The sequence below is a fragment of the Pan paniscus genome, chromosome 4, assembly GCF_029289425.2.
Source record: "Pan paniscus chromosome 4, NHGRI_mPanPan1-v2.0_pri, whole genome shotgun sequence".
Classification (NCBI taxonomy): Eukaryota; Metazoa; Chordata; class Mammalia; order Primates; family Hominidae; genus Pan; species Pan paniscus.
Window position 1 is genome coordinate 26,504,212 of NC_073253.2, and position 20,734 is coordinate 26,524,945.

At 35.7% G+C, this 20,734-nt stretch overlaps 1 protein-coding gene across 29 annotated transcripts in view; it reads left to right on the forward strand.

The window, feature by feature from the left end:
- Positions 1–1,014: 1,014 nt before the first annotated feature.
- MEF2C (myocyte enhancer factor 2C) overlaps positions 1,015–20,734 on the forward strand; it is a 170,480-nt gene continuing 150,760 nt past the window's right edge. For 4 of the 29 annotated variants that reach the window (XM_003822780.4, XM_024928927.4, XM_024928926.4 and 1 more), the window contains exon 1: positions 6,804–7,595. The gene's annotated coding sequence lies outside the window, so the exon portion shown is untranslated. Of the gene's footprint in view, positions 1,492–2,940; positions 3,038–5,918; positions 6,064–6,803; positions 7,596–9,532; positions 9,633–20,734 lie in introns of those variants that run through there. The other 25 variants (XM_008976358.4, XM_057302261.2, XM_034959818.3 and 22 more) reach the window with 14 other exon arrangements.

The window sequence follows — 20,734 nt, forward strand, 5'->3', positions numbered from 1 at the left end:
AGCACTTGAAATATGGCCAGTGGAACTGAGAGACAGAATTTATTTTTATTTTATCTTATTTTAATTAATTTAAATAGCTACCATCTTGGTAGCCGCTAAATGTTTCAAGAACATGATAACCTAAACGTTTTTACACCTTCGATGTAATTGAGTATTCCACAATGCCAGACAGGTCAAAGAACAGCACAGATATCTGCATTTAGTGACAGCATTTTTGTAAGACATCCCAGAACCGTTCCCCTGTGTTAACAAATAAAGGGGGTACAAGGGGAAAGGAAGTTTTCTGTTTTGTCTTTAAAGTGTGTGTTTTATCCTGAATACTCTACTTCTTGCTTTACTTTGTGGCTTTTTCCTAGCCAAAACTCGCACACGCGTTAGCTTAATAGAGCTATGAGTTGGCTTTTGTTTTTTGAAATATAATTCCTTAGATGCTGAGAGCTCAGACTATAAAATCCAGTTTGGGGCCCGTGTTCTTTCCTATTGGTCTGTCAGGTGAAAAACTCCGGCTGGCCAGAGTGGGACAGGGGCGGCGGCTAGACCTGCAGAGCCCCTCTTGCTCTCCCAGGTTTGCAAAATGGTTGGAGCGCTTCGGGCAGCCTGCGTCACCAGACATGGACCGTGTGCCAGCGCTTTGTGCACTGTTAAAGGGTGGGTTCATTTCACTTGGCCCCTGGTATTTTCGTGGGTCGCTCTGAGCCCATCCCGAGCTCTTTTGGATCGCATTTCTCCAGCCCAGGATCCCAAAACCAGACCAGCAGGACAACTACCCCGGCACTGCCACCGCCCGTTTCCACAGTCCACCCACAGCCGTTGCGCCCTCCTCCATTCCCCAGAGCCCATCACGCACCCTCTTTGCCAACAAACCACCGGACGCTTTTCCCCCAGCCGTGACTTCCACAACCCCCAACTAAATACAAGTCGGCACACCCCCTTTCTTCCCCGCGCCAAACCAGCGTGGCCGCCCACTCGTCGCACCCAGGTCCAGCAGGTCCAGCAGGTCCCCAAGGAGGGCCCAGAGCCTGCCTCCTGCTCGCCCGTGGCGCACGCACGTGGCGCACTCACCCCCTACCAGCAGCCTCCGAGCTCTAGAAACGCTCCAAGGAAGGAACCCCCGCCCCTTCAGCTCCGTCGGCCCGGGAGAAAAGTGGGGGGGAGGGGGGGGAAGCAGAGACGGGCAGAGAGAAGAGTATATAGGTGATGAGAGCAGTGTTGGAGGGGAGGATCGGCAATAATTGGATGGCGTTGCAGCTGTTGCGCCTCTGCTGAACGCCCAGCCAGAGCGGATTCACTTTTCACACAAATCAACCGGAGGGATTGTTGCTGCCTGCAATTAATAACTCAGCGGAGTGAGTTGCTCAAACTAGAGGCGTCCCTCGTCTGGGTCTTTGAGGGCCGTCCGGATTGAGTCCCAGCGCTCTGCTTTCCAAACAAAGAAGTGGGCACCAAAACGCAGGACGAGATTTTTAATCCCCACTTCCACCACGACCCCGGGTAAAGATTCTTTAAAATGAAAAAGCACACACATAGTAAGGTATCTAGAAGAAACAGTTAAAAGGGGAAGTGTGAAAATCCATTCCTTGAATTGAAGGTTTCTGTGATATTTCAAGAAATGGGATAGAAACAATGTTCTGATGAACAACATTTAACAATTTTGTAAGTAAAGGTAAAGTCGCATTAAATTTATTCATGCATGTGGTTATTTTTGAATCAGCCACACACTTGCAAGCAAATTACTGATCAAGCCTTATTTGGACATACTGATTACAGGAAAAGGAAGAAATGTATCATAATTTGTAGTGTCGTTTAAAAAAAAAAAAACCTTACCATACCTTTCAGATGTTATTTCATGAAGATTGCATTTCTATAAGGTGAATAGGCCCTGGGAGATGTGTATTATGATTCTCACTTAATAGACTGTAAAATGAAGCACAACTGGAAGAAAGAGAACTCACCAAATCACTTGGTAGTGACTACAAGACCAAGTTTGGACTCACTCACTGTGGGCCTAAGCCTAAAAACCTAAACTCAACTAACACCCATAAAGTAAAACTGGCCAAAATTTTTCATTTCTCTTTGACTCTGAAGCAACTTAAAAATAAACCTCAGAGATGTCAACCCAAATATAGAGGCTTTATAAATGATTCTTCACTATGCAAAGTCCTCCTGCTATTACAAATGGGAAAAGAGATATTGACCATCCTGGTCTGATGTGTCTCAAGGCTGGTTCTCTTTCTGGGACTAGCCTCAGTCTGAAGCCAAGGAAAGGTTCATTTGTGTGCACAAAGTCATGGAAAGCTAGGCTAAAACAGAAATCAGAACACAGGAGCATTTGTCTGTGCTCAGTACAGTTAAACACTGCTTGGAAGAATAAGGTATTATTGGTAATAGAATTTATAAACCGTACTGAATACACATCACTAATCCCAAAGTATTTTAAATTGGCCTTTAGGCAATGCATAAAATAAGCCCTTTCAGTAACCTCAACTGCATTGCAAACATTTCCCGATTTGATAAATTGTGTTAGCTTCGGATATAATGGATTTGACATTCTTCTGTAATTCTCTATCAGATATAAAACTGAAGGTACAGAAATACAGATAAACATAGAATCCTTAGATATGTGTAAACCTTGTCTTGAAATAACAAATCCTTTGTATATTGCAAATTCTCAATCACAGACATTCCACATGCTGTATATTCTTCTTGGGTTAATGCTGCACCTAGTGAATTTTTGAAATTTAGATATTTGGCACTATTTATATTAAAGATTATTATCACAATGCATGACAATTTCAGTTGTCTTATATTCAAAACACTTTGGTTTAAAATCAGAATATTGTTACTTCAGATTAGAAGTTTTAGAAATAAATCTATTTGAAAGTATTTTCATATCAGCATTAACAAAATACTATATACTGTTTTGCACTTCCACATTTGAAGGTGCCAAAGAAGAGTTGCAAACTGTGAAGTAACTTCTATGAAGAGATGAAGTAAAGAACGGAAGGCAAATGACTGTGGCAGTAAAGAAGTGTATGTGGTGAGTGCTCACATTTGTTTTTATCATTTACCACAGAGTTACCATAAAGGTAAAACTGCCAAACTCCTTGGCCTTAGGTATTTACAGAATAGACGTGTATAACAATAATAAAGAGTTAAATGACCACCATACACTTTATATTATAAGCAATGACATATCATTTTGCTTAAGATCATGTCATCTTTCAGGGCCTACTTTTGCAAGTACTGTATCTTATAAAATTAATCTATTTCATGGGAAGTCCTGTGTATCATCAATACTACAATTAGACAAAGATTAAAATATGTAATGCTATTGGAATTTGTGTTTCACTGCTTTTTAGATTTTTCTAAACCACCATGTTCACTTAGCATGTTTGTGTTAAAAGTATTCTGGCTGAGGAACAAATACTATACAGTTGAATAATCTTAAGGGGTACATTAATCTATAGCCTTTCTTCATCTCAGGGTGGGTTGCTGTGGCAACCGCCCCAGTTCACTTTAAAATAATTTTTAAAGCTCACTTCAAGAGCTACACCCAGCGTGGGCCAGGCTTAAAAGCAGGCAGACCCAGTGCACAGCGCTTTAGTGGACCGCTGCTTTAATGTAGGGAAGTAGTGAAGAGAGGAGGTTGGAGTAAGATGGTATGCAGCTCTGAACAGAAATTGCAATATTAGCTTTCCCTGGAGTTAAAATCCCCAGGAGCATGCTCTCTGTAACTTCTATGACACTTTAATTAAATATATTGCTAAACATAATTCTTTTGAGGGAAAAACAAGTGACTCTGTATTTACATTAACAATAAAGCATTTACAACTTAATGTAGGAGAAATATTTGGTGATTAGAAAAAAAAAAAAGCTGGTACAGTAGTACATCAATCCTAGACATAATTTTCTTTTAAAGGAATTGTCACCTATTATTTAACTGGATAGACCCTACCTTCCAATTGGTTTAAAGGGTAGAAACATTTTCTGTTTTCCAATGATAGAACTGGAATAGGTTACAGAACTCATTTAACACATAAGCGAATAACACATAAGCGAACTGAAGCCTAGAAAGGACAAATCCCTTAGTAAGGCACAAATTTTGAACTAGATAGAGAATCCAGGTCTCCTGACACCTAGTACAAGCTCCTCCCTACATGAGAAAATAGTCTGATCCTAACCAAGTATCATTAGATGGCAAGGATCAGGATGATTTTAAAGAAAAAACAAAAACAAAAACAGAAACCAAAAGTCCAGAAGTATTTAAAGAATACAAAGCACACTCTGGATTAACTACTTTGTGGATTACTCATGAATAATTTTAAATCTCAGGTGATTTTCTATTGTATATTTCTTCATATCTCTTCTGCTTCAACTATAAAGGCTCACGGGAAGAAAACTAATGGTAATATTAACTTAGGTCACACATAATTAAGAAGCTAAATCTGCTGAGGGGAAAATCCTATATTTTAAAAGGCCAACTGTGATACATTCCAGATCCAAATTATTTTCATATTATCCAGTGTGGGGTTATACTTATTTTTGAATGCTTGCAGTATCGTTGATAATTATGGGTTTGTTATAATGGGTATTATTAAATAATTATTTAAAATATGAAAAAGGTAAAATAAAATAATTTCTTTTTGAAAGAAAATCTAAAACTGAAGTGTACTGTGGTAAACAGAAATGCCCTCTATAATTCATTAAAAACAGCAGGGCTGAAATTCATGTATTGGCTATGTGTTTGCTCATGTCAAATAGACTGCTGTAACTCACTGCATTAATTTTAGGCATTATGGCAATAAACTTAGATGGTCCTTCAAATGCTTTGCTTTTTCAGGACCTTTGTGAATCTTGAAGAAAATTAATTTTATTTTTACCACCATATATAGACATATCTTAGTATTCGAAATATCTTTGCCCTTTAAATTTTTGGATTTTCAGAGAAGTTGTACTTTGAATGAAAACCTGATACAGATGTTCTCTGCCATATTATTAAAATGAATTCATGGTAATGGCAAACTCAACATTTGAAAAACCGGCAAACAAAATACATTGTAAATACTAATCTGCAAGAAATACTACTATTTCAGATGGTTTTTGCTTTGTGACAGTTTGTGATGCATTCCTATAATAAAAGGGAGGGAATGGTCTTAGTTGTGCTGATAGTCACAATGATGAGCTGGAACTTGAAGATTGTTCAGATCTAGTTGTACTTGCCTATAAAATAAACCTTCCCTTTTCAAGTGAAGCCTTGGGACCGTTGCCTAAATGTTGAGCCCACTCTTCTGAGAGAAGCTACTCACATCAAATACCTCCTACATTGAAGCAGGAGGCTTTTTGAACTATACTGTCCTCATATATTAAAATAGTCGTCTGGAGGCATATTGCTGAACTTAACAGGAAATACAACTAGTCATTGGGTTAAACGTAGTGCTAAAAGGAATTTTCTAAAGTGAGGAAATCTTTAGTTAGCTAGATATTTCAATATACTCCTATTGTCTAATCTCATATATTCCATGTTCTATGAATTTTCCCTTCTTGCTTTCACAATATTTTTTAAAAAATAGTTTGGTTTAAACATTTTATGTAATCTATAATTCTACTGGCATGCAATCTTATCTTTTCATGATTCTATACTAGTTGATGTATTTTATCTTTGGCTTTATTGGGCATGGTATATATTAACAGTTGGTTAGGGCGGGAGGTGCCCAATCTCTAGTAGCCTAAATATTAAAGCCTTTTTTTTTTTGTAAGGAAAAGTGTTTATCATGCTTTAACCTTAACATAAGTATCCTCCCTTATCAGTCTCTATTTCTGCTTCCTGTGCAGCTGAAACTCTTCAGGATAAGTGAAGTCATCAGCTATCGGCTAGGGTAGCCTAATGCATTTGGGAAGTTGGTTTGGTTTACATGTTAATGACCTGGATGAAGTCCAGTAAGGTGTGGAAAAGATAGAGTGGGGGCAGGGGGGGAACTCCGAGGAAGCTGCTTCCTCGGTAAATATTTCTAAACTGATTAGAAAGTTCATGGCCCCGCGATGAAGTCGAGATCTCAAATACTGGTAATTATTTTATTATTTCGTACATTACTAACATTAGAGAAACCTTTCGGCTCGCTTTCTAGCGCTCCAACCTCTCAGGGTGAAAACCGCGACTTCTGGGCGTGCAGGAAAAGCACGCTGGAATCGAGTGCTGCAGACATCCTGGACCGTGGTTTTTACGCGTGAGTAACGGAGGAGCGCACCGACCGGTGGAAGAGAGAAGTGGCTAACGCGTGTCCAAAAGGGGGAAAAGTCACAAGAGCAACTATTAGGGTCGCGCTCCTATTGGTCAGAGGAAAGATCCCGACTTTAGAAGGACTTTCCTGCTGGCTGGCTCGCAGCGTCCCGGGAGAGCAAGCGAGCGCGCCGCAGCGGGAGACTAGGTTCTCTCCGAGCGTCCTCTGCAGAGGCGCCGCGAGAGGAGCAGGGAGCCGCAGCTCGCCGTGTTGTCTTCATTTCGTGCAATAAAGAATTGTCATTAGGTTTGCGTATGGCATGTGCTATTACCCCACCGTAAAACTAAAATTAGCAAAATGTCAGGAATGGAAAGATTGATTCACCAAGATGCAATTATCATTTAAAAGTGCTTGATTGAGGTACTGATGTTCAGTGATTTATTCTGCATACCATATACATAATTAAAGTAGTGTAGTGGAGTAATTTATCAATCTAGTTGAGACTGGAGGGGTGAGGAGGGAGCTGCTGTATGTTTGTTTTATTAAAATGCTCCGAGGTCTAGTCCCGCCCCCCTTTTGCAAGAGTGAAACTGATGATTTCTCCAGCTCGCGAGGAAAGAGTCAACGGTTTGGGATTGTGGGGGAGAGAGAGACGGAGAGAAAAAGGCAGCGCGAAGCAAAGGCAAGGACAAAATTAAATAAAGGGGGAAAAAAAGGAGGCAAAAGACACTTCATCGGACGTGCTGCTTAGAACCCCAACCCTTCGTGCTCCGTCTTCCCTACCACCCCCGCCTCCCCTCCCAGTATCCTTCAATCCCCCCGCCCCCACCACCCCCAGTCTTTTTTACGCGATGTTTCAAACGCTGTGAGCTGTTCTCCTTTTCCCATTCGTCTTCTGTCACTTCCTTCCTGGACGCAGTTTTCTGGACGAGTCTGGTTACTTTTAATCCGACCGGCCGCTGAGAGCCACTTTCTCCTCCTCCTCCTTCTCCTCCTTCTCTTCCTCCTCCTTCTTCCTCCTCCTCCTCCTCTTCGGAGCGGCCTCGGCGCGCGCGAATGCGCGGCCCCGCGCCCCCCCCTCGCGCGCGCTCCCCTCGCGCGCGCACACACGCACACATCGTCTCCAGCTCTCTGCTCGCTCTGCTCGCAGTCACAGACACTTGAGCACACGCGTACACCCAGACATCTTCGGGCTGCTATTGGATTGACTTTGAAGGTTCTGTGTGGGTCGCCGTGGCTGCATGTTTGAATCAGGTGGAGAAGCACTTCAACGCTGGACGAAGTAAAGATTATTGTTGTTATTTTTTTTTCTCTCTCTCTCTCTCTCTTAAGAAAGGAAAATATCCCAAGGACTAATCTGATCGGGTCTTCCTTCATGTAAGTACCCCTGATATTTCTCGAGGAAATAGAAAACCCGGGTATTGTCTCTAAAATCTGCATCAATATATTCCACGGCACTGTGTCTATCTATCCCTGTGCCTTTTTTGAAGGCTGAAGTTGAGGCTCGTTGTGCATTCTTTTTCGTTAGATTCCATAATTTCCTTGTTTGTTGCTAAAAGTAACTTTTTAGATAGTCGTATCCGTTTGCCATCAGCTATTGAAATCACTCCTGACTCGTTCCTGTCACACCAGTGTATTTAAAGTTTCATGAAGTTAGTTCACGTCATTAGCATGTTTGATATGGTGGAGCGTGTGGAGCCTGGTGGATTTTAATATTTCACAGCATGTTCTGTGACCTTGAAGTAGATGCCTTAAGATTTAGCAGTTAGTTCACTGTGGAAAGATGCTCCCATGAGTCCCCCCAAAGACACTGATTTGCCCTGGGTTATGCTTCTGAGCCACTAATTCTTGGGATTAGTTTGAGCTAAAGCATGGCTGTCTGTCAGAGTATACCTTTGTGCATTTCCTTCCCTCACCAAAGTGCTGGCTTGACAGAGGGCTTCTTAATTGGTGTGGACAAAAAGTAATATCCCTGCCATGGTAGTCTACACATTTCACAATTCACGTTCGATTTCAGCATATGGATTGCTGTTCAGGTCAAGTCAAATACATAGCTGTTTAAAAGCAAGCAAGGTTAAGTCACTTAAATTGCCTTCTCTTTGGACTTGGAATGAAAGTTACCAAACTCGATGATAAAGTTTGTCACAAAGGAAGTATATATAGATGTGGCACATTGTTTATTTTATTATTAAATATTATGGAAGTATTTAAATTTAATGCTAATGTTACCTTCCTTCCCTGAACATGGCTATTGCTTTTTAAAGGAAATTTTATATCTGAATCACTTCTGACGATTCTAAGTCCAGTAGTTATCATTCTTTGGGGAAAGCCTTTTTTTGTCACATTTTAGGAATGCGTGTCCTTTGTATAAAATACTTTATATGTAAATGCTGACAGTAGAATAAGTAGAATTGGGCTCTCTGCCAGTTCCTTAACCGGTCCTCAGTGGAGAATTGCTTTGACACAAAGTGCGTTTTACTATTGTGAATCTGAAACTAACTCTAATAGTAACTGTCTTATGAAATGCTTGGGGACTGCATATAATTTCTAAGTGCTATAAAGGAAACTCCAGCCACCTCATTATACCAGTCCAAAAAAAAAAAAAAGTGACCAGCCTACTTTCACTGGCACCTTGCAATGGAATTGTGGTTGCAGAGTAAAGATGTTTATGTGGAGTATAATAACTCCAATCCCTAGAGACTTGGTAGGACATGGAAATGTGACCACCTGTGAACCCCGTTTAACCTCGTATTGCATACCAATTTTAGCTTTAAATAGATCAACAATCTCTAATTTGAAACTAAAACATCTTATTTAATTTTAAAAAATAATGTCAGTTTTGGCTAGTCTTTAAAAACATTCAGCATGTACCAATATGGTGTATAAGCAGTATTTTTGTTTCTCCATCAGTTTCAATTAAAGATAATGCAGTTAAAAAGCCATATTATTGTCTTCCAGTGTATGCATGAAATTAAGTTAAAAGAAGTAGTTCTAAAGCAAGACTCAGAACTTGATAGGTAAAATGAGATGTCCCTATCTAACATCCTATTTCAAGAGGAAAGAAATATTTTAAATCAAATATCTCATTCTATTTGTAGAAAAGTACATTTAGCTATGTATTCTGCTACTAACTCAATTCTAAAAGTTTTCATCAAAACAGTCTTTAAACATAACATTTGCTTAAAATTTGGTTCTCCCGTCAAGGAGACAGTAGGTGGCTGTTATCTTTACTTCAAATTTTACTAAATTTTATAAAAACCTACTATTTTTATTAATATAATTCACACAGCATTCGAATGTTTGACTTTTTTTCAGACTTCTTAGGAAAGGCAGCATTTTACTTCATTCATTAATTGCACCATTTACGTCCTGATTGCTGTGCATGTGGAATATATTGAAAGATAATATTAAAGTGTAAGTTTTATTAAATGTTAATTTGTTTTTTATTTCAATAACAAATGAGCAATTTATAATGAAAACAGTTTTCCACCTTTTCTGAGCTATTCATATTTTAAAAGTGTGCAATCACAGATATTAACTTTTCAAGAGAGAAGCACATTAATACTAGATAACTCCATGAAACTTAGATAACAAGAGGCACCTTGCCTCTTTTCTTCTTTGTAAACATGTTCATTTTGAAAAATTTGGGGGAAAAGATACCTGAAATTTTTTCCTCGGCCCTAACTTAACGGAATCAATAAATTCCATAACACTGCAAACGTATCTTTCTAATAAATACTTTATTGTATTTAAACTTCTTTTATAAAGAACAGCACTGAATAACTCCTTAGCATATCTTAACATTATCTTTTAAAACTTTCTTCTGTTTATTGTAGTATATTTTGTGGTTTTATTTCTCAACTCTAAAGTGTGGTATAATTTGAGTCTATGAAATCTCAGAAAGTGACAAAAATGGGGAAATAGCTGTGCAGCAATACTTGTGCTACATAACAACAAAGACATAGTTATTAAACAGAGAATTCTGGCTTTGGGGACATGATTCGAAGCAACATAGAAGAATTTAATATGCAATTAATGGTCACAAGATGAACTGTTAAGAGATTATTAATAAAGTTACACTTCTTTTTCAAAAGCACATCCTCTGAGAAAATACCACACAAATTAATATCTAAAACTTATCAAAATACACGTATTCATTCTATACTAATGTGGTGATTGCCTAGACACGATGAAATGATTTAATCACTGTTGTTCCATCAGTATGCTGCATGTGGAAAGACAGGTAATTAAGATCCCCGTCCTTAGCACTGTACCTTAATCTTATAGGCGCGTGGACTGTCTTGCACTCAGTAAAGCTTGACTGTTCACCGAGATCTGTCACCTTTAGGAAATCAAACCAGATTACAGAGGTGATTCACAAAACCAGGAACAACAGAGTCTATGCACGTTACAAAAAGCAGATTACATAGTTCACATGTTATTTTGATAGGTCAAAGATAAAAGCTGATTGTTGAGGAATGGCAAGACACTCAATTTCAAATGATTGCTTAGATAAGCATACTTTGACCCTGTTGCTTCATCATTATGATCCATTCAAACAATGGAAAATTCAGTTTTCAAATGACAGGCTTTCAGTAGTGAAGTAAGAGAAAACATGTCCTTTCTTATGTATGTCTTCATTGTGTAAATTTTAAGTTCCATCATTTCTTTATGAACAAACATTAAATTGTCTGCTTACATGAAGCAGGTATTGTAAGGCTTAAATGCATTAGACATTTTCAGAGGCGTTATAAAGAGCACAAAACAGAATTTGCCGGAAATAAAACATACACTCATGTTATTGAGTAATTCAGCAGAAAATGCATAATAGTCAATATCCATTATGTTATTCTGTTACCAAATATATTCTACATAAAAATGTGTAATTACATAGTTATGAATCCATATATCTGAAACATATCTTCATAAAAGTTCATTGGTCAAATTTTATATATATATAAAAATATATATTTCATGAATGTTATATAAAGATCATTCTTTACAACAGAATATGATGTTTTGAGAGTTTATTTCAGAGAATAAAGTTTTGGTTTACATAATAACATTTTGAAAATCTTAACTTCTTACACACCCAACTTTACAGTAATTTTTTGCTTCTTCTAAAATTGAAGTCCTTTTTTACCCAACTGATGCCTCCTAGTGTTTCACACAATAAAACACTAATGAGTCACCCATAAATGTAAACATTGCATTTTCATTGCCTACATCATCTGTGATACATAAAATTAATATTTATGTGTTTAATTTTCTGTGCACTATTATAATAAGATAGAAAATTTTAGTGAATGAGATGTTTCATCTGAGTGGATTTGTGGCACGCACTTGCAGGTTTTCTTTGACCATCACAATATCTTACTAAGTTTTAACAAGTTTATTACCTTCAGTTGCAGTTATATATTCACTCTTTATATTCACTCTTATTTCAAGTGAGAAACATAGGTAAATAACAAAGCTTTCATTTTGTAGGCCTGGGAATTATACAGTTGGGTTCATTCTGAAATGCCTGATAAATTGCAAAGGACTATCCATTTCATTTACACACTAAAATATCTTAAAAGAGATATAATTTTTTTGCCTGCTGTGTCTTTACGCTTGAAAATTTCTTTGTAAAAGTGGAATAAAGAAAAAGACTATTTAGAAAAGATAAAATCAAAGACAAATGCAAAATTTTCTATAAATATGGAGTATACTACTTTATTAGAAAATAACAACAAAAGAAAAACTTGCCTTGGAAGGAAACATATTATTCTACATAAAGGGAAGTCGTGTTAGAACACAATATCCAATGACCAGCAGCTTGCCTTAATGAGGTAGAAGTTAGTGGGTGCCAACTTTGGTGTGAGTTTTCTGCCATTAGGATGGTAAGCGTAGACCTGTGATATTTTTGCATGTTTGTGATTTCAAACAGCTCTCTGATTCTACTTCCTAAGTTTCTAAATGTTTTTTATCTAATATACTTATGAAAGAAAGGGGTCATTCCTGTAATGGGTCTTAAATTGAAAGGAGGCCGTCAAAAACTTGTAACATTCATGGGCCTCCTCCTGAGGTGTCATACAACATACCTGTACACAAAAACATTCATGAGTTTCTTCTACTAACACAAACATTCTATAGCATCCAAGTGTAGATACTAGATTGAACTTCATTTCTGGTATCTGTATATGTGTCATTTAGTTCTCCTGACTCAAAATACACAGTGTATTAACAATATTTGACTATCACTTAAGATTTTCTAATTTAGCCAATAATACAGTGCTATTACAATTGTTGGACGCATTTCAAAGAATGTAAGGGGGTGTGTTCCTTTCGTTCAAGGAAGCAAACATGTAGAAAGGGGTGGACCTTTCCCACAAGAGCCACATTTCTTCCCTTGGAGAATTGAAGCAAATATGCAGTACGTAAGTGAATAGCAGCATGAGAAAGAAAATAATTTGCAATGATCTCCTATAGTTAGTGAGCAAAGAAAATTGTCAGGTTTTTTTAAAGTAGCTCTTATTGACAACCTATCTTAAACTGAATACTGAAAAAAAGTCTATGAAAGTTTTATAATTTCAGTATGTTTTAACATTCATGCGTGAAATAACTGTAAAGTACACTGTAATAATTTTGGTCTTGCTCAAATCAAGAATTTTTTAGTAACCATGTTATTTTACAGACAATATTGAGGCATAACAAAATAAAGGGTGCTGGAAGCATTCATTCCTTACCCCTCTCTTTTAAGAATACGAAGATGGCATTGATGTTCTTTTGTTATTTTTGTCTGTGTAAGAAAAATAATTAAAGAATGTTCTATGACAAAGAATACCATTGTAAAAATAAGATTATAGAAAAGGTTATTTAATATACTATTATCTCACATCTCCTTGATACTATTTTAATGTTTACTGCAAAAAATCATATTCCTATTAAATATGGAAATTAGGTGATACATGTTATACAAATTTATGGTTTAGTTTTAGGTGATATGAGTAACATTTATTTGTCATTGCCATAATTCATTTGCTGTACATTGTCATTTTATTGTACAAGTTAAATCTTGGTATATATTTTTAAAATACAGCCAATGTAAACAAAGTTCAAAGTAGATGAAGAGAATCTTTTGAGGGCATTGAAAAGGAAATTGACGACATTACAAGCAATAAAAACAGTAAACCTATTACAGGCAGATTTCTTCAGGAATCATTACTCTTAAATAATGCAGACATTATAAAGACTTTATTAATTCTTAATGCTGTAAATTTGAAATGAATGGAGCAATGTTGTTCCTCCTGCAAGTGGTTGGGATTCATGTAGAATGACAGTGCAAGTCCTCAAGCAGTGATTTAAATTAAGTACCCAAAACTTGTTTTTAGAGGCTGGAGGAACTAACTGATCTTTGAATCAGTCCCTTTTGAGAACCCGCTTTTTCCAAATAGCATCATGAGCGTGGTGGTCTGGTTTTCCTCTTCTATCTTGTTGTCATAGATAAGATGCACATGAAGAATTCATATAAATTGCTCTCAGATACTATGGATTCCTAGCATATTGGATTAAAAAAGAGGTGGATATGGTCCTTCGATAGAATGTGAAGTGTTTTTTAAAAAAACAGCCAAGAACTATGCCCGTCTTTTTTTCACACCTGTGATTCTTTCAGCAAGTTAGAAGGATAGCAAGAGAATGTGCATCCTTCCCAAACCCCAAAGACAGGCAGCTTTGGCTTAAATATGCTTATTTATTTTCAAAATTAGAAAATAAATACATTAATGTAAATATGTTGAGACAGACAAAGAAACTTGTCTGCTACTTAATAAACACGCGATTTATACTTTTTGTCTTCTAATTAATTGTCGACCCTGAATAAGGTGGTACAACTAAGGCATATTATGGAAAACTGGCATTATTGCTTAATGTAACATGAGGGATTGGAATTTCTTTAAAGTAATTTTAAGATATGATTATTTAGCAGAAATATTCACTGGAGCATTTTACTTTTAGAAATTATCGTCACACAAGGAAGCCTTTATAGGACCGACTACCTAATTGCAGTCAAAGATCTCTTGAATGAATGAACACACACACAGAGAAGAACACACATTTTAAGAATATAGTGGTCCTATATTTTTAAAAAATTTTGCCACATTTTTTATATCTGAACAGAACGTATGTGTCTAAGCAGATGTTTTAAGTTATATCCTTCATGTAGGTGAGTCTGTAAATGTACCATTTAACTTAAATGGCTTTGTGGGAAGGTAGTTTGAGGAGTTTAAAAAGGAAAAAAAAAAAAAAACAAAAAAACTCCAGTTACTACAGTTTCAGCTCTTTCTTTTTAAAAAACAGTAATTACACTCAGGATAAAGAAAGAAAAATAAACTCTTTTAATTCTTTGTAACATCCACAGTTTTTCAGGTAGAGTTCTGGTATATTTTTATTCCTGAATATGCAGGGCAGGTACTGGCAGCAGAGCTACAAAATGAAAACTTCCTGGCTGCAGACCAGATACTGTGCACAGTGCCACATCATAAACTTCCCCTCTTCTGTCTCGGAGTGATTTCAGCCCTAACTAATGTCCTTTATTTTCCCCTACATAGGGCAAGGAACAGAGGGCCTTCTTCCTGGGAAATAGGGGAAATACCTTTGGGAAAGGAAAAGCATAATGTTTCCCTTCTTTAACTTGAAAATTCTGCCTCTTAAATTACTAAGACATTAACTGCAAAGTGGATTCAGTATGTTTCCTTTTTATTCCCATATAGCAGTTTAGAATACATAAAACAATAGGTGTGAGATAGAAAATGAGACCTCTTCCTCACCCCCTACCTCCAGCACACCCAGACCCAATCAGATATCTGTACTTTTTGTTTCGAAAAGAAAAATATAATGGTTTCTTTTCAATGAAGCTTGTGCATTATATTCCAGATATGTTAGATCATTTTGTGATGCAAATTAGCATTGAGGTTTTTTGTACTTATCTCGGGAAATAGCAACGTTCCACCACAATGTGTGGTGCTGCAAAAATTTTTATTGATAAACACCCACACTTTAAATGATTATTAGGTGAAAATAGAGAGTACAGGGGGAGAAAATGTGAGCTTTTAGTTTTCAGATTTGTTTTATGCTTTTCATTTGAAAGGTACAGTGTAAGTACTGTGTATAATACCATGCAAAATAAATTGACTTCTAAATATCTGCACTAATATTCCTTGTATCTGAAACTATAGTCTAAAAGCTTGTACTTCTCCTTAAAAAATAAAGTAAAAATTTGTTAAGAAGCAGGCTTTAATTACCAGTTACATTTTCAACTGTTACCCATGTGATTTTTTAAAAATCCTATTAAAAAATAATTTCTAGCTGCCATGGCTCCTTTCAATCAGTAGAATTCTCATTTGTATGAGGTGCAATCAGATTATTGCCAGCACACCTTTCTAAAACTAGCCTTCTTCTTCAGAAATGTATTAAATGGGAGCCTTCAGGAGAAAGTGTTACCACTTAATAAATATTTGTTCTAATTTTATTTTTAAACTAAATTATTGATTTAACAGTATATGAATAGTGTATAAATGTTAGTTTAGTCGTTAACCCACTACACTAATTATTAATTGCCTATATGAAATTTACCAAATTAGACCAACAGTTAAGTGTCATTTAATTTTATTTCTCTTGAAACTTAAATAGATAAGAATGATAATTTTAATTATGTTTAAATATCAAGCATTTATTTTTCTGTGAATGCAAATGTTCCCGATAAATTGTTAAGAAATTAATACAACATAGATCTTAAAAAATGTATAAGGCAGCTTATAAGAATATGATAACAATGGCATATTCCTACACCTGGCACTTTTTCAAGGCCCATTAGCAAGGGAGGAAAAAAATGTTAAACTTTGTTTTGTAAATGCTAATATATATATGAGTCAATACTTTCTGACATTTATTTGTTAGAAAATTACACACATTTAAAAATTCAAATTAAAACTATGCTTCTATTTAGGCTATTGTAAGAGATTTCTTTATTTTCTTGGAAATTCTCTGGAACAGTAGGGTCATTTGAATCATACCCGTTGGTATTGTCAGATACATTGTAAAGTTTCAACTATTGAACATATGTATGGAATGGAAATTTTAAAATAGAAAATTCGCTATCTTGCCATTTAAGTATGATAAAACTATACCCTATTAAAACGTTGACTCTATTAGAGGTTTGCCTAGTAAGTAATTCTCTGGTCAAGAATTTGGGAAATTTTAAACTCTGTTAACCATTAAAACAATTACTTCTTTAAGGTACCGGATTTTCATCCATATTTGAGGAGCCTTATTAAGTTGTTGGGTGGTCTTTTTGTAAAGCTTTATGTGGTTAAAAAAGTAGATCTTTTCACCCTTGTATTACAGTTAACATTAATATCTTTAAAAGGTACTATATAAATCCAGACCTAATATGATTTTTCTTAACTAAATGAAATCTAACAAATTTGTCTATTTTTAAGTGAATCTTTTTTTTATTTCTAGTATTTATTGGAAGTCCACTTAGACTCTATATAGGTTAGAAGTTAAAGTAAATAATTTTGACTATTTTTTTATTTCATTTCATGTTTGAATATTTCCCCCCTTACATAAACCAAAAAAAAAAAAAAAAAAATCCGTGACGACATTGATAGATTTGCAGAAGGCTGAGTAAGATACTCAGTACCCATTATTTGTTTCCCATGACTCTTGGGTTGAAATGAATCGGCAATATCCCTTCCAAGACTGTTTGATCTTGCTTGATTTAGAGTGAGCGCTATGTGATTTTTTCCCTCCGCTTCTCTCATTTTATAGCTTCAAAAAAATCAGAGAATTCTTGACTTCAGTGTTTTTTCCTTCCGTTTTCATTGTTTTTGGATTCTCTCCTGTCTGAGCTTCCTTCTTGCTTCAAAGTATTTGGTATCGTGAAAGCAAGTGCACTTTTAACTTGTTTTGACTATACATGGGCGACAGAATTGTTTTAGATGCTAACTTACCTCCTTACACTTGAGAAACTGATGTGGTTCATCACAGCCCAATGCCATGTCTTGAAACAACTGCGGACACTGATCTTGAAATAGCCAGGGCTATAGGATCATGTCTTCGTAAAGAACAACAGCAGCTTTAGAGTCACTGGATGGTATATTCGTTGCAAACATGAACAGCTTCATGAACTCCCAGGAAGTGGTACAGTTATTGGACAAGTTCAACCACATTATGCCTTTTAGGTTGCTCTATGAAGTAAGTGTTAGACCAGAACTCCAACGGTGTGAGTGTGTGTGTGTGTGTGTGTGTGTACGGTGTGGGGAGCATCGGTGTGGGAGAGCAGAGAGAGATAAAAAGCATGAAAGGATGAAGATACACTCTCGAGAGAGAAGATCGTTTAAACAAGCATAAAGAGTTTGGAGACCCCATTTCCACACTTAATATCATTTCTTTGATTCTACATATTATGCTATTAGACAAACATGTCCATAAACAATAAAGAATAATGATTAAGAACAACGACCAAAACTGGGTTCAAAAGCCAGCCTCCCATTTACTGATTAGTGGTTTTAGGCAGGTGTTTTAATGACCAGAAAGCCCCAGTACCAGGATCTGTAAAATGGGAATTATAAAATCACCCACCTCTTAAAGTTTTTTAAGGATTTACTAGGATAATACATATAAAACCGTAATGCAGATACATAGTAAATGATCAGTAAATATTAAATTATTATCGTAGCATTGTACTATATTTTAGTCATTTTAAGTTTCTGCTAATGATCATTTAGAAATTTTTGGTGGGATGGTTATTAAAATTATTTTTCAATAATACTTTCAGTCCATTAAATTTGGGTCACATTCAGAGCAAGTATCTAATTCTTACACAGTCGTGGGTCAATTCTAATGATTGCTAAGTTCAATATACTTCTTTCTCCAAGAAAATCAAAACCTTTCACAGATTTGATGTTATTAAATAAATATATTATTTTTAGAACCAGAAATGGAACCAAAGAAACAAAATAATACCATCCATGAATTTTAAAAGTCATTTACTCAAAGTTCTGAATTGCAGGTAGATTATTCCTTAGTCTTAATGAAAGTTCAGTTTGGAGGAAATGTTTCATGTACAGTTATTAGATGATTTTAATGGTGAAACCAGCCTCGCCAAGAGTTCTAGGTGTTTTTCTTAGTATTATCCACTTTTGTATACATTAATAACCTTTTTTTATTTTTCTTATTAGACAACTTTGTTATATGTAGAGATGGAATTAATTTATATGAATGTATGTTCTTTTAGTCTTTATATTCCTTCACAAGAACTCTTGCATATAATAGGTACTCTATAGATATTTGTTGAATAAATGAATGAATTGTATTTTCCCATAAAGATGAAATGCATTTTTTATTTGAAAAGAAAATATAACCAGCAAATGGTACCCTTATTATCCTATTTTTCTCTAGATTTGAGGGCTTATTCATTATGACCACAGCTTATCAACTTTGAGATGATGAATAAGTGAACTTGTCTTAATTTGGGTATTTTTATTTATGTAAGAAAAAAACATAAAGTATAGAAAATGCAGAATTGTACCTGAGGATTATACCTTCTGATAACGCAAACAAATTTAGGTAAAATGTAGATTTAAAAATGTGAGTATTACTGGTGTCAGGGAACCCCTTTTGTTCAGCTTTTCTGTTCACATGGTTTCTCAAAAAAATTCATATTTTGAATGTCAGGTAATATTGATGAGACATGCCCAGTTTATACAACCTGGCTAGTTGCAACCACTTGAAATTGTTATCATGCTTTTGAATAATGCCCCTTTAGTGTGCACCTTGCATTTCAACTTTCTTTTCTAACTCTGTTTTAATGCCTGGATAAAGAGTGCTCAGCACAAGGAATACTTGCAGAGTGGACTTCCCTATGGTAAAACAGCATGGACAGCTCCCAACACTGCAATCAAGGATGCCTCTAAAAGCTTTAATTTAAAAGTAATAATAATAATAATAAGTCTGCATGAAGATGATGGAGCCCTCTAAGGCATATGGGCTTAGAGAATTATTCCCATCTGCAACCCCCTCCCCCTACTTAGTAGCCCTTTCCAGGGTTATGATTACTGGAAAATGGCTGTTAATCACCAGAATTTTTTTTGACTGCAGCTGCTTCAGTCAGACTACTAATCTATTAAACAACTTCATCTTCAGTTTAAAATTTGCATTGTAACTGTATAGAATAAATTTTCATTGTAATCAGAGCATCCGAGAAAACTTCTTGATATGATTTATAGAAGCACATTTGTTTTTATGTATGGACCTCTCTACGGCTATTGAGCCAACTGTTTAAACAATACTGTGGTTGATCAGCATAAAATAAAATATTGTAGCACTCTTGAGCACAAGCAACATTTACAATAGTCACATTTGCAGAATATTTGAATTGTGGCATCTTTGGCACTTGTCAATGCAATACCCACATAATTCAAAAACTTACCCCAGATATTCAAAATTTGACTTGAACCCGAAAGGGTTTTTATAAGTTTAGTGTTTTTGTACCAGGCTGTGGTAGAGTGGTTTGGCCTCTTTTTCTACCCTAATGCTTATTACATTGCCATAATTTGAAGAAATATCCCAAAACCGGAGTCAATATTTAGTGCTGAGAGGACAAAACAGCTCTAATTTACAAAGAACTCCTTTAAAACACATTTTTATATGTAAAATTGACAGGCTAAAAGAGGTGGTTGGATGATGTTCATCATGTTGGAAAGAATGTTTCAATTAAAGTTGAACACTTTCTCTTCCAGGTCTTTTTTTCTCCATTTTTTATTTGCTGTGCCAAGGTATCCATGTGCGTTTTTCCACTGTCATCTGGCTCATTCCCAGCAGATGCACACAATCTGTTCTGCTGTCACTAACAGGGTTCGGTTTATGAAAAGAATGTGTCAGAACATGCCACTATAGTCACTTTTACAGGTTTTTTTAAAGAGTAACTGAGAATATATGCATTGCCCTAGTTTTATTGTGCTCAGCCCTTAAGAGATTTCTAAGAAACTTTTATATTCATAAACCAAAAGCTTTCTTCCAAACATATTTTTGACCAAATATTTACTTTCCATTAAAAATAAAATTTTAAAAGTTCACAAACATCTTTAATTATGAAATGTATTAAAATTTGAGTAAATTTTTATAGGATTGTTTAAAATAAACCAAAGATTTTTAGATAAAATTATTAAATTTCCAATTATGAAATTTACTGCATAATCCTTCAATATATATCTTCCCTCATACTAAAAGCAAACCTACCTTCCTACTCAAGTCAAAGCATTGTTTAAAAAATGTATTGTAATAGAATACTTAGGATATGGCCATAAGTACCAGTTATTTGATCTGATATATAGTACTGATTTCCCTAAGTGTTTGACACCACTAAGTTAAACCCAAAGTAGTTAAACTACCAAAACTTTCTTAGCCCATATAGAGACGCGTGATACACCATCCTTTCACAAAATAATGTGACATTTTATTTTTGTAAGCATGCA